Below are 13,257 nucleotides of genomic sequence, written 5' to 3'. Positions count from 1 at the left end.
TATAGATGAAAATGATAACGTCGTACCATAAAAGGCTTTTTTTATTAATTTTATATTATTTACATAATAATTTGGAATGTTATATAGGGACATGAAAAAATAAATATTATGTATGTTATATTTGCCTAATAGACAATAGAATTACTGATAAATTAATATTTTCTAATATATTTTAAGCTTCATATTATACTACTCTAGTATTTTAATAAAATAAAAATTTGGTGTATTAATTTAGAACATTTAAAAATTATATGATACTTTATAGATCTCAAATCAATGGATAGTTTTTGGATAGAGTTGTGTTAAAATAATCTCATACATTATTAAATATTTCTCTATATACAATATTTAAAGTATATCTATTGAAAATTGGACCATTGTTGTGTATTAATACTCTTAGCCCATCTATTAATTTCACTCTTGATAATACAACATATAATTGTGTATGTGTAAATATCGATCTTGGCAGAAAAAGTCCAACCATGTTAAGTGTTTGACCTTTTGATTTGTTAATTGTCATAGCAAAGGACACAATTAAAAGAAACTATTTCCGTTAAAACTTAAATGGAAGTGTCTCATTATTTAGAATCATATTATTCCTAGGAATGAGAACAACTTGGCCAGCTGTATCACCTGTCAATATAATGCATTCAATAACATGATTACTTAACCATCTTACTTGCAATCTAGTTCTATTACAAAGGCCCTTAAATTGATCAATGTTTTGTAATAACATAACAGGAACGCCTACTTTGAGTTTCAACTGGTGGGTAGACAATCCAGAACAATTAATTGAGTTCAATACAGCAGTGGTAATGGTATCCAATTCAGATTCCATGTTTTCTTCTTCAACGCACAGTGAGTTGGAACTAATGTAAACCTTTTCTTCTCTAGTAAGAAAACTCATCATTGTATTGTTTACGTCGTGCACAACCTCAAGTGTTGGAGCAAGAATTGTGCGCTCCTTGAAATGTATAGAATTGTTGATATTAAGCAATAAGTCCGGATAAACAAAGCTTACTAGTTTTTCAAAACCACTGGTGTTATCATCAATGAGTATTTCTTCAAGAATAATGACCTCATATTCACCATTAGTTGAATCACCAGCCAACTCGTCTCCAATTTTTGTAAGAACCGAATTTTTTGCGTAAAATCGTTTTAATAAAATAATAATTTTTTAGTGCCCGAATTAGATTCAAAATTTAGAAGTTTTAATTTGAAGATATAAAGGTGAAATTTGATTTCAATGAATTTTTCTAAGTTGAAAAATATATCTTTTGCGAAAGATTTTTTTTTTATAAAAATGTGTACCGGTGCTTAAGCCGGCAGTACGGGCTCTAGTCTGTCCGATACCGTATTTTAATAAAAAATAAGATTTTGAAAATTGAGTTTATTGTTTTGAAAGAAAAAAAATAATTTAGAATTAAAAATCAGGCGCTAATTTTAAAGGTTTGGCCCAAAGATTGGCCAAACGGGCCAAAAATGCTAACGGGTTGGACCGGGCCCAAGCCCAACATATATAAATTCGTGAAATGAGCCCCACTCAGCTCATTCCTCACCAAACACAACATACACCAGCTGAAGTGAAGAGGAGAAAAAGAGAGAAAAATCACTATTCTCACTTCAATCCATCATATCTCGCCGAGCCCGTTAGTTCTATCTAACATTTGTTGGTAAGATTTCGAAATTTTATTTCCTTTTCTCTGTCCTAAGAAATTCGAAATTCAAGGCTTGAGTTTTGAGAAAATTTTTGTGTTTTGGTTATTTAGGTACTAATCCTTAGTGAGGAATTGTTGGGTCTCATCTCCAATTTCTGTGGATAAGGTGAGGTTTCTCATAAACCCTTGTAGTTGGTTATATTGTGAATGTTAGGTTTTGATTTTTGATATATATATATATATATATATATATATATATATATATATATATATATATATATATATATATATATGATGTATAACTTGTTTGTCGAGTTGATTGTAGCCTTTTGGGAGTGGTGTTGGTGATTGAAAGCTTGTTGGATTTCAATCTTGGTACAGTGTGCATTTTGGGAATCGGCCAAGGTATGGTTTCGGTTTTCCTTATGTAATATATAATATTTTTGGACACTTACGCTAGTAGACCTTAGGATAGGATTGAATTGGTTGTTGATAATTGTTGATGTATGATGATTGTGATGATTGTGATGAATTTAATGGATGATGATGTTGATTTATGATATGGGGTGGATAATGAAGATTATGAGGATTGATAATGAATTATGAGGCTTGTGGATGTTGATAAAGCTGAGGAAGGTAAAATGATGGTTTATGAGGTTAATTTATTGAGCTTTGAGTTTTATAAGTGGGATTTGGTATATGAAATGGATGATAATATAGATTGCTAAGTTGTGAATTGTTGATAAGGTGCATGTATATAAATTAGGTGCATTAGAACTGTTTTGGATATGGGATAGGTAGTTTGAATTGAGAGTTTTGACAAAATTGAGTTTTTAATGTTTTGGTAAAAATGGATTTTTAGGCTAACTTTGACGGATCATATCTTGAGCTACGATTTTTGAAATGACTTGAATTTTCTATCAAATTAAAGATAATTCAAAGAGATTTAAAACGGTATAAATTTTGTAAAAATCTGAATTTTGTAGAGAAAGATATGATCGTTGGAAGTCTGTGTCAGAAATCTGAATTCTGTGATGTTGCAGAATTTATGATTTCTGATTTGTGTGCACATGCACACTGCTGTGTGCGGGCTCTGGTCAGTGGCTATTTTTGACTTATGCGTACGCACAGCCTTGTGCGCACACACACCTTGTCAAGTTTTGAAAACGTGTGTACACACACTCTCGTGCGCACGCACATACAGGGGTATGCCTACTGTTGGGAGCGCTAGCACACTCTGGTGTGCACACATACCTTACGAAATTTGTAAGTTATGCGTACGCACAACGTTGTGCGCACGCACACGCTAGGAGTGGCAGTCTGTTCAGGGCGGTCGGACACTTATTTAAGATTCTTTAACTTGATTTTAGGATTTGAAACATAGAGGATGCCATAATTAGGAAAACTAGATAATTTCAGATAAAAAGTATAGAAGATGGAGACTTAGGTTTTCTTTGAAGTTGTGGGTGAGCGGGCGGAGCATTATAGTGTTGGTAATTCAGAGAGCTCGATAGTTAATAATAATTTGAGAAATTGGGACATGATGATGGTTATAATGAGTTGAGAACTCAGAAAAGGATGGTGATCTTGTTGAGTAATGATGGTGTGCCAGGAACTATATCCTTAGAATGATTTATGATGAAATAGATGTTGTTGTTGTTTTCCTTCTCTGTCGTAAGAGTGTGCCAGACACTATATCTTCGGAACAAAAGCGTGCCAGGCGCTATATCCTCGGACGTGGCAGAAAGGCGACATCTGAAAGGATGTGTCGGGTTGGCATTATGGACCGAAAAGTGATATCACGAGCCAATAGGACAGGCATTCATCATATGCATCTTCTATGTGTTTTGTTTTTCTTTGCCTAATTGCACCTTTTGCCTAAATGTATAATATGCTTACTTGCTTGTTGTTTTACTTGCTGTACATGTATATTACTTGTATTTTACTTGCTTGCATTATCTGTGTTTGTCTGGGATTGAGGAGGTTCAGAAGGCAGTGGCGATGGGATCGCATGGAGGTTAGGCAGGCGAAGGCTGTGGGACAGCAGAGAATCGTTAGATTAGAAATTCACTAAGTTAGATAACCCTTTTTCATTATGGTTTTAAAGTTAATGTTTTAAAGTTTACTTATGATTTAAGCTTGAATCTCATGATGGATATGAAGCTCTAGGATTGCCTTTGGCGTTTAGGAGTCTTATATCTTACATCACTGGGCACTGTTACCATATTGAGAACCTCCGGTTCTCATTCCATACTCTGTTGTTATTTTTCAGATGCAAGTCACAACCCACCTCAGTGAGTTGTTTTGATGGTGACAGAGCGGAGGATCTTCACTATGTTTTGAAGTCTTTTTGTCTATTTTGTTTTGCTTCTCTCACTTTTGTACTTATTTTGCCTAGAAGCTTACTTTGAGAGGAAGTTTGTATAAACTGTTTTACTTTCTAAACTCTGTATCTCTGTATATAACTAGTCGGCTTACACTCTGCGAGCCGTGGCTAAACTTTTATGACTATCATACTTTGATATATATATATATATGCCTTGATATCTGTATGTATATCTTGTGCCTTAAGTTGTAGCTTCGTGTGAATGTTTTGCAGTTTTTCAAACTCTGTTTTTGAGCTTATTTCTTCATCGGGCTTCTAGAATTATTATTTCTTTCTATATATAAATATGTATGAGCTTTAGACATGTCGTAACCTTTGATTAACCTTTGCTTTACGGTGCGAGGTAAGGCTTAGGGTAATTAGGGTATTACATTTAGTGGTATCAGAGCGGTTCTTTCTCGTGAGCCTGAGGGATGGACCGATTGTGCTTCATTGTATACTCTATGTCTTTTTCTTTGATGCTATTTAGGTTATCTCATTGATATTGCATAACATTCTTGTTTGTGAGTGCCTTTTTGGGGATAATTAAAGCACTGTGCTTTTGATATTGAGACTAATCACCTTGATATCGATTGTTTGGTGTAGACAGGAACCCTAATGACTACTCGCGGACGAGGTCGTACACGTTCACGATGAGAGACTGGAAATGAACAACCAGCTGATAACCATGCCGAATTTATGGCGGCAATGACTAATCTTACTACTACTATGGAGGTGAATGCTGCTGCGACTCTACAAGCTATGCAGAGGTTAGGTCAACCAACTGGAAATGGAGACGGTGATGGAAACGGGAATAATAATGGGGAAGGAAATGGTAATGACTTGGTTGGTGCTCTGATGACCTTGGCTACATTTCTCAAGGTTCATCCACCGACCTTCAAAGGTTCGACCAACCCTACAGAGGCGGATAATTGGTTCCAAGCTATGGAGCGTGCACTACAGGCTCAACATGTCCCGGCTAACCAATACGTGGAGTTTGCGGTCTATCAGCTGTTAGGAGAGGCACAACATTGGTGGCAAGGAGAGTGCTAGTTGCTGCGACTTCCGAATGCAGAAATCCCTTGGGATGTGTTTCAAACGACGTTCTATAAGAAGTATTTCCTGGAGTCGGTGAAAGAAGCAAAGGAGTTAGAGCTTATGTAGCTGAAGCAAGGCTCAATGTCAGTAGCAGAGTACACAAGCAAATTTGAAGAGCTCTGTAGGTTCTCAAGGATATGTCAGGGAGCCCCTGAGACCTATGAGAGTTGGAAATGTATCAAGTACCAAGGAGGCCTCAAGGACGACATTATGACTACTGTAGCTCCCTTGGAGATAAGAATGTTCTCGGAACTAGTGAACAAAGTGCGAGTTGTGGAGGACTCTGCCAAAAAGGTAGCTGAGCCGAGAGGAAATCGTGGTTCTACTGACAACTGAGCTCGTGGTGATTATCTTGGACCAAGGGGACAGAACTTTAAGAAAGATGGATACACTCCTCAGCATCTTCAAGGTCAAGGAAACTTCAAAAAGGACAACAATGCCCAGTTTCACCATATGAGGGGGAGTCACCTGTGTTATGCTTGTGGACTACCTGGGAACCTAGCCAAGAACTGCCGTCGTAGGGGAAACCAGAACATGAGTCAGAATCAACAACCAGGCCGTGTGTTTGTTTTGGATACGAGTGAGCCGACGGAGTCGGATCCTCCGATGAGAGGTAAGCATATACAGTTGTTGTGATGTGTTACTAGGACCCGGTTGGCTTAGTTTTATCTTATGAAAGATTGTCATAAGTTTGGTCAAACTTAGAGATTCGTTAGAGGGACCAATGGAGAAGGAGGCTTTTGATGCATGTAGCTGAGTAATCCAGACTCTTAGTGACAAATCATTAGAGTGACGAAGCGGAAGGTGTAACACCCTAATATTCAAATATTTATGCTCGAGTCATAAGTCAATGATATTACAGTGGTATAACTCTCAGGTGGATTTTTATTACATAATTATAAGTATAATTGAAAGAAGTATTAATCGAGAAGTCTGAAAAGAGTAAAAATTAAAATCGCGAAGTCGTATCACTCACGCATCGACAACTAAAAGATAAAGCGTGAAGTCAAAAGTGATATACAGATAAAGGCATTAAGGAGAATAAGAGAAAGACAGTATATAGATATATAACATAAGTAAATAGCCACTAGTCGCGACCCGCAAAGTTCAGGCCGACTAGGGTACAGTATGAAAGTAGTTGACAACAGTATCTCCTAATCTCTCCAAAAAAAAATAAAAATGAAATTCAGACTGAAAGTAGTTGACAACATGTATGAAAATTATTCATCAAATTCTGACTCAATGTAATATAGCTATTCCAAGAAATAGAAATGAAATTCAGACTGGTTGATGTGATAATTGTATCATGGCTAAAATGCATAAACTTCCCTTTTATGATTCTTCAACTACTTACATTGCTCCTCTACAACTTGTCTTGTCTAATGTTTGGGGACCAACCCCTTTGACTTCTCATAAAGGTTTTAAATACTATGTTACATTTGTGGATGCCTTCTCTCAATATACCTTTCTTTTTCTTTTACAAACCAAGTGTCAAGTTCTCACAGCATTCAAACAATTCAAGATTTATATGAAAAATCTCACAGATCATAAAATTCAACAATTTCAATCAGACAATGGAAGCGAGTATGTTTCCAATCAATTCACATCATTTCTTGCTTAACAAAGTATCTTGTAGAGGTATTCTTGTCCATATACACCTGAACAAAATGACATTACAGAGAGAAAATATAGACATCTGATAGAAATGAGCTTGACTATGTTATCCACTGCTGCAATGCCTTTAACTCTTTAGGATGAGAAAATTGTGACTTCAATTCACATCATTTCTTGCTTAACACGGTATCTAGTAGAGGTATTCGTGTCCATATATACCTGAACAAAATGGCATTAAAGAGAGGAAATATAGACATCTGATAGAAATGGGCTTGACTATGTTATCAATTGCTGCAATGCCTTTAACCCTTCGGGATGAGGAAACTGTGACTTCAACTCACATCACTAATCGAATCCCAACTCCAAATCTTCAACATAAATCACCTTATGAATTAATCTTTGGTACTACACTAGATTATACTAATTTCAGGGTCTTTGGCGGTTGTTGTTACCCTCTTCTTAGATCATATAATAAGCATAAATTAGAGACAAGATCTCAAAAATGTGTGTTTATTGGATATGCTAGTAGTTCAAAAGGCTTTAAGGGTGTGTGGTTCAAGAATTAATTTTCATTACTAAGAATATTATTTTTAAGAATATAATGCCTAGGAATGAGATTACTTGATATATAAGATTCCTATGTTTAGTTATAAAATTTAATGATTGAAATATTATATAATAATCCTAGGAATGACTAAATTTTTGTTTGGTTGAGTTTAAATTTCTTGGTTGTATTATGTAATATATCAAAATTACGCTTAATCATTCAAATTAAAATATTAATGACTAAAAATTAAATATAAACCTAATTAAATATTATATTTTTACATTAATTTTTTTTAATTTAAAAAATATTTCTAATAATAAATTTATTAAAATACTCCTAATAATAAATATTTAGTTAAAATTATTATTGATTCTAATTTTTTTAAATTTACTAAATATTTTAAAAAATATTTTAGTAAATTTAATTATTAGGGGTATTTTAAAAAAAATTAAAAAAATAAAAATATATAATTAAATATTTTAGTTAAAATTAGTATTGATTTTAATTTTTTAGAATTTACTAAAATATTTCTAATATTAAATATGTTTAATATGTCAAAATTATCTTTACTCATTCAAATTAAAAAGATTAATAACTAAACTTAATAAATATATGAAAAAATTTACATATAAATATATTTCAATATAAATTCAATATAATTATTTTTAGATAAAATATTTATTTTTATTTCCAAAAATATCTCCTATATCAAATTTTTTAATTTTTTTTAAAAAAATTAAATATAAAACTAATCGATTATTATTTTTTTGTACATTGAAACTTTTTGTGAATTTACAAAAATATTTCTACTAATAAATTTACTATAAAACCCCTAATAACAAATGTTTAATTAAAATTAGTTTTATCACAATTAAATTTACTAAAATATCCCTAATAACAAATATCACAATTAAATTAACACAAAATACTTATCTAAATTTCTAAAATTTTCATAATCCATATTTCGTCTCATAATTCATAATTGAACTTATACAAAACAAATGTCAACATCTAAACACATGTATTAAATACTTAAAAACTGACAATTTAATATAATCTATAAAAATAGCAAGATTTAAATCAATTTCTTCAAAAGTGGCAAAAGTTCCTCCAGTTGAAGTTGGAAAACCATGTCGATCAGACTATTGTCCCTTATAATGCTAAGGCTAGCCTTCATTCTATCATCAACGCTTAAACCAAGAACATCCCTCAACAGTGCCATTAGCTTTATTCTGCGCTCAATTCCTTCTTTCTCATGCTTAAAATAAGAAACCATATCAACTAAAATGGCTGTGTGTTCTTGATAAGCACCTTTCATATCTCTCATTGATTCTGTTACTATGTCAATCACTTCCTCACTTTTGCTCCCTTTTTTTCTTTTATTCCTTTCTATAGATGAAAAATTAGGAGCAGCAAAAGCACCGGGAGCAGCAGGAGCACCAGGAGTTGGAGGCTCTTAAAATTGAAAGCAACACTGATGAGTGTGTTGCAAATAAAAGAAAGAAAGAAAGAAGAAAGCTCGAGATGATGAAACTATAAACTTGAAGAAGATTATTCAATATTGGTAGCAATGAAGAACAAGTAGCCTAAATGATTATATATGCTCTACACTTGTATATACAAGCATTACCTCTGCCTTGGCCAGCAAGACTAACAACACTAACTAACTAAACAGAACCTAATAGAATATTTCTATCTAAATGCTCAACATGATGGGAATAGTTAAGGCTAGTCACAGTCACAGGTTAAAGTAAATGTAACCGAGTAATATATGAATAATATATGAATAAGTGAATCAAGAATAAAGAAAACAGTAACTATTGAACTAATGAAGAATAAAAAAAAGTAACTATTGCACTAATGAAAAATCACTCCAAATTAGAGTCAATTTCTTACGTACTTGAAAATCAGCTTCATATTCTATTTCGGTCTTCCAAATTTACTTGGGTGTTTTCATTCACTTGCCGATCACTCAAGGTTGCTTCGCGCTCAGCCTCCATTGTAGCAACTGCTTGAGTTACATTTTCTGCATTGCCTCCTTGAGCCCTATCTCTACCAAATGCTATTCCCAACTCTTCAAAATGTGAAAATGGTTTATTGTAGAGGCCATTAGCATTAGGATGGGACTGAAATTAAAAGAAAAATAAATAAGCAATAAATATTAAAAAGCTAAGATAAATAAACTTGTATTAAGAAAGTTGTTTAGAATTACACTCTTCCATTTATTGCAAATTTATCGCTCCACCACAATCATTTTATCTGTCGTTCCAACCAAATCCACTCCCAGCCGTGCCCATCATCTTAACTATTACAAAATATTGTCTTTTTAGCAATTTCACCCTTGATTTAATGTGTGGATTAGCCTAAACATAGCATAACAATTTAGAATTATTACTACTAAGACTAAATTCAATAAACTGAATTAACAAAAAGGCATTCTTCTATTGTAAATTAACAAACTATAAATGATTTATTTAATAAACAGATTCAGATTATCTAATTAACAAACTATACAATTATAACACAACTATACAATTATAAACAAAGAAAACAAGTATTATATAAAAAAAACTATACCTTAAGATCACATCTATGGATCTTTTCATGAAGCATTTTTTCCAAATGTTTTTCATAACCAGATTTGAATGTGCCATTATCACAGTTCCAAGAAGTAGTTGCAAGCTCCACTAAACATTCAACTAGTTTTGCATCTTCGTGTGGTGTCCATTGACGCTTAATTTATTTTGAATTAGGTCAAGAATTCTCTTTCATTCTCTACATATTAATAAGCAGAAAATAAATACAAATGAGACAATTTCCATTAGCAGATTAGTAAGCAAGTAACAAGATATATTCAACAATTTTTATTTACAGATTAATAACTGAAAACTGAAAAGAAGTAGGTGCATAGATCAAAGGAGTCTGAAGCAGGGCCAGTGAAGGACTTTATTAAATGATTTATATAGTTTGTATGAGAAATAGTTACAGGATATGCAAAATGTAGCCATTCAACAAGACTAAAATAATAATACTATTGAGCATAGTTCAATTCTAACTTAAAATTGAAGGAAGTTAGTTAATTGGACAACAATTCTGACCAAGCTATCGAATACTATGTACTCCTGGTATTGATTATGACATTAACTAAAAAATACATGTTTTATTATTATGTAACATACAAAACGCCTCATCAATCACATCATGCATGGAATGTTGATTCTGCTAACAACTAATAACAATCATTTGGTGGGATCAATAATATAGAAATTGAATTAAAAAATAAAATTATTAAGAGAAAAATAAATATTGTTAGTGATATATATGTGGTGTGCATATGGAATAACAGAATGGACTAAAGAGACAGAGCAAAATTCTAGTATGAAGGGATTCATACTGATGATGCCGGAAGATTATGAAGTCTCTCTAATTGTGGAACGTAACCACTCTTCGGCCTTTAAATTCTGGTTCTTGTGGAAAAAGTGACTGTATCAATCTATTTAAAATGAGGAAAAATCATTAAATAAGGAGATTTAAAAGATGGGTCCTTCTACTAAAATTGTTTTCAATGCACTCAATTAAAAAATCCTCAATTTATTTGAGAAATAAATAAACATAGTTCAAACCAGAGTTTTAGCAAAAAAATAAATAGAGTTCAACCCACAGAGTTAAGCAATTTATTTGAGAAATAAAATAAACATAGTTCAAACCACAAAGTTAAGCAAATATTGCCACTGAAAAAATAAATCAGCATCTATATGTCATGAAAAAGGAATTAGGATGTATCAATTAAAACAACAACCATATTTAGCTAGAAGACATTCAAATTTTGTAAATCAATTCAAGTATGCAATACATATTATTAGTAGTCAGATGTAGCAGCCAAAATCAGAAGTTAATAGCTTATTGATTCCATTTCCTTGAAATGAATGCAACTCATCATCATCATTATTGTTTGAAATGAAATGAACTTCCTTCCCTTTCATTTTAAAATGAAAATAACTCAATTTTTTCAGCGCCCTGTTTGCTTTTAAAAAAAGTTCACGAGCTTAGCCATTTAGCAAGTAACAGAGAAGTAATTATCCTGTATCTAAAATTAAAGATAATAATAAAAGAAGGCAGAGAAATGGAACAAAAATTAGCATATTTTTAAAGAGATTGATTTCAGGCATAAATGAAAACGAAATAGCAATTAGGAACTTTACTACTACTACTACTATGCTAATATCATAAGTTCCTAAGCTACAACTACTTCATTTCAACCAACATAAAACCGAACAAGATCCTTAATATGCAACAAGATAAGAAATGAAATTAAATGCTTTGCAAGTTATATAAGAAGATTCTAAATGAGAAAAGAAATGAAGCCTTAAACAGAGGAGGCAGCAGAGCAGCAAACAAAGGGGAGATGAGAAAGATTGAGCAGTCATTCAAGCCAAATTAAGCATGTAAAAATATATTTTTGTCAGATTCAAGAAAAGAAACTATAAGCTTAAACTCTTTATTGAGGCAAATTAAGCATGTAAAAATACGTTTTTGTCAGATTCAAGCCAAATTAAGCATGTAAAAATATGTCACAAGCTTAAACTCTTTATTGAGGCAAATCATCAAACACATTGTTTGCATGCAACATAATCACAGAGAGCATATAAGAAATCAAGCAAAATAAAAAATTAACTAATCAAATTAGCAGTGTATTGTAGAAAATTAGTGTAATATGATGTAGAAAGCATAAAAAAACCCAAACCTTAATGAGAGATTCGAAAAGAATTCGCAGAGAAAAGCAATGCGAACATGAACTCGAAGAAGAGAAGGAGACCAATCTTCTATTTAGGGTAATGTTGGCATCGGCGCAACTGCAATGGCGGTGGCGTTGGTGAAGCCTCCACTGATTTCAGGAAAAACTCAAACCTTAATGTGAGATTGGAAGAAAATTCACAGAGAGAAGCAGTACGAACATGAATCGGAGAAGAGAATGAGACAAATCTTCTGTTTAGAGTAACGGCGGCGCTGGTGCCGGCTCCGGTAGCAGTGGCGTTGTGAAACTCACTGATTTGGGGGGAAAAAAAATGCTCTGCTAGGGCTTCGTTCTTCAGAGAGAAATGAAAAAGAAGGTGAAATCTGTATTAAATAATAGGGGTAATTTAGTCTTTTTATTTCATTATTTACGTTCCATTTTCATTGGAATTAAAAATAACTAGAAGAGGGATAGAAATTAAATTGGTGGTAATTCAATTCCTTAAAATAAAATATCCAGAAATAATTTTTAAAATTTTGAAGCAAATATAGAAATAAGACATTCTCATATCAAAATTTCTTGAAATATACTTGTATTTCCTCCAACCACACACCCCCTGAGTGTTTATCTTCTTATGATAGGATTTATATTACTCGAAATACTATTTTTAATAAGGATATTTATCCTTATAAAGAATTATTTATTAAGCCTGAACCTTTTAACATTCATTGTGATACTATGCAGAATGCTATTCTTGGCGTTGGTTCTACACATAATACCTCTAATTCTCTCATATGAGCTCCTCAACCAAACACTCAGACAAACTCTCAGCCTGAGACATCTTTAAAAACTAATTCTGATGACAACCTTACTCATATCTCAAGAATAGAAGTCGGTTTACCCTTTAGTAATAGTCATCTTCCTAATCAGACTACTATATCTAATAACACCATTACAAATACTAGTACTCCTGTTATTCAGCCTACAAATTGTTCTCAATAGAATGACCACCTTAATAAATAAAAGAATCAACATCCAATGCTAACTAGGTCCAAAAATGGGGATACTAAACCCAGGATTTTCTCTACTAATCTAGAAGTTCACTAACAAGATGAACAAGTTCCTAAAACTGCTGTTGCTGCCTTGGCAATTCCTCATTGGAAAGAAGCCATGATTGAAGAATTTAATGCTCTTACAAGAACTAAAACATGGACCCTTGTGCCAAAACCAAATAACGCAA

At 32.7% G+C, this 13,257-nt stretch overlaps 1 long non-coding RNA gene across 4 annotated transcripts; it reads right to left on the bottom strand.

Annotated features, from left to right (window-relative positions):
* Window positions 1–8,211: 8,211 nt before the first annotated feature.
* LOC107625482 (uncharacterized) lies at window positions 8,212–12,620 on the bottom strand. 4 transcript variants are annotated; one of them, XR_002357641.2, is made up of 6 exons: window positions 12,027–12,609; window positions 10,677–10,775; window positions 9,860–10,057; window positions 9,495–9,587; window positions 9,183–9,408; window positions 8,212–8,737 (listed from the first exon to the last, which is right to left on the bottom strand). It is a non-coding gene; the product is annotated as an uncharacterized LOC107625482 (long non-coding RNA). The 4 variants fall into 4 exon arrangements; XR_002357640.2 differs by having other exon boundaries at window positions 8,212–9,408; window positions 9,495–9,645; window positions 12,027–12,620; XR_001617281.3 differs by having other exon boundaries at window positions 8,212–9,408; window positions 9,495–9,582; window positions 12,027–12,617.
* Window positions 12,621–13,257: the final 637 nt, after the last annotated feature.

This window comes from Arachis ipaensis, chromosome B2 (genome assembly GCF_059453495.1).
Source record: "Arachis ipaensis isolate K30076 ecotype BB chromosome B2, ASM5945349v1, whole genome shotgun sequence".
In the NCBI taxonomy this organism is placed as follows: Eukaryota; Viridiplantae; Streptophyta; class Magnoliopsida; order Fabales; family Fabaceae; genus Arachis; species Arachis ipaensis.
Note: the sequence above shows the minus strand (reverse complement) of the source record. Positions and strands in the feature narration are given on the sequence as shown.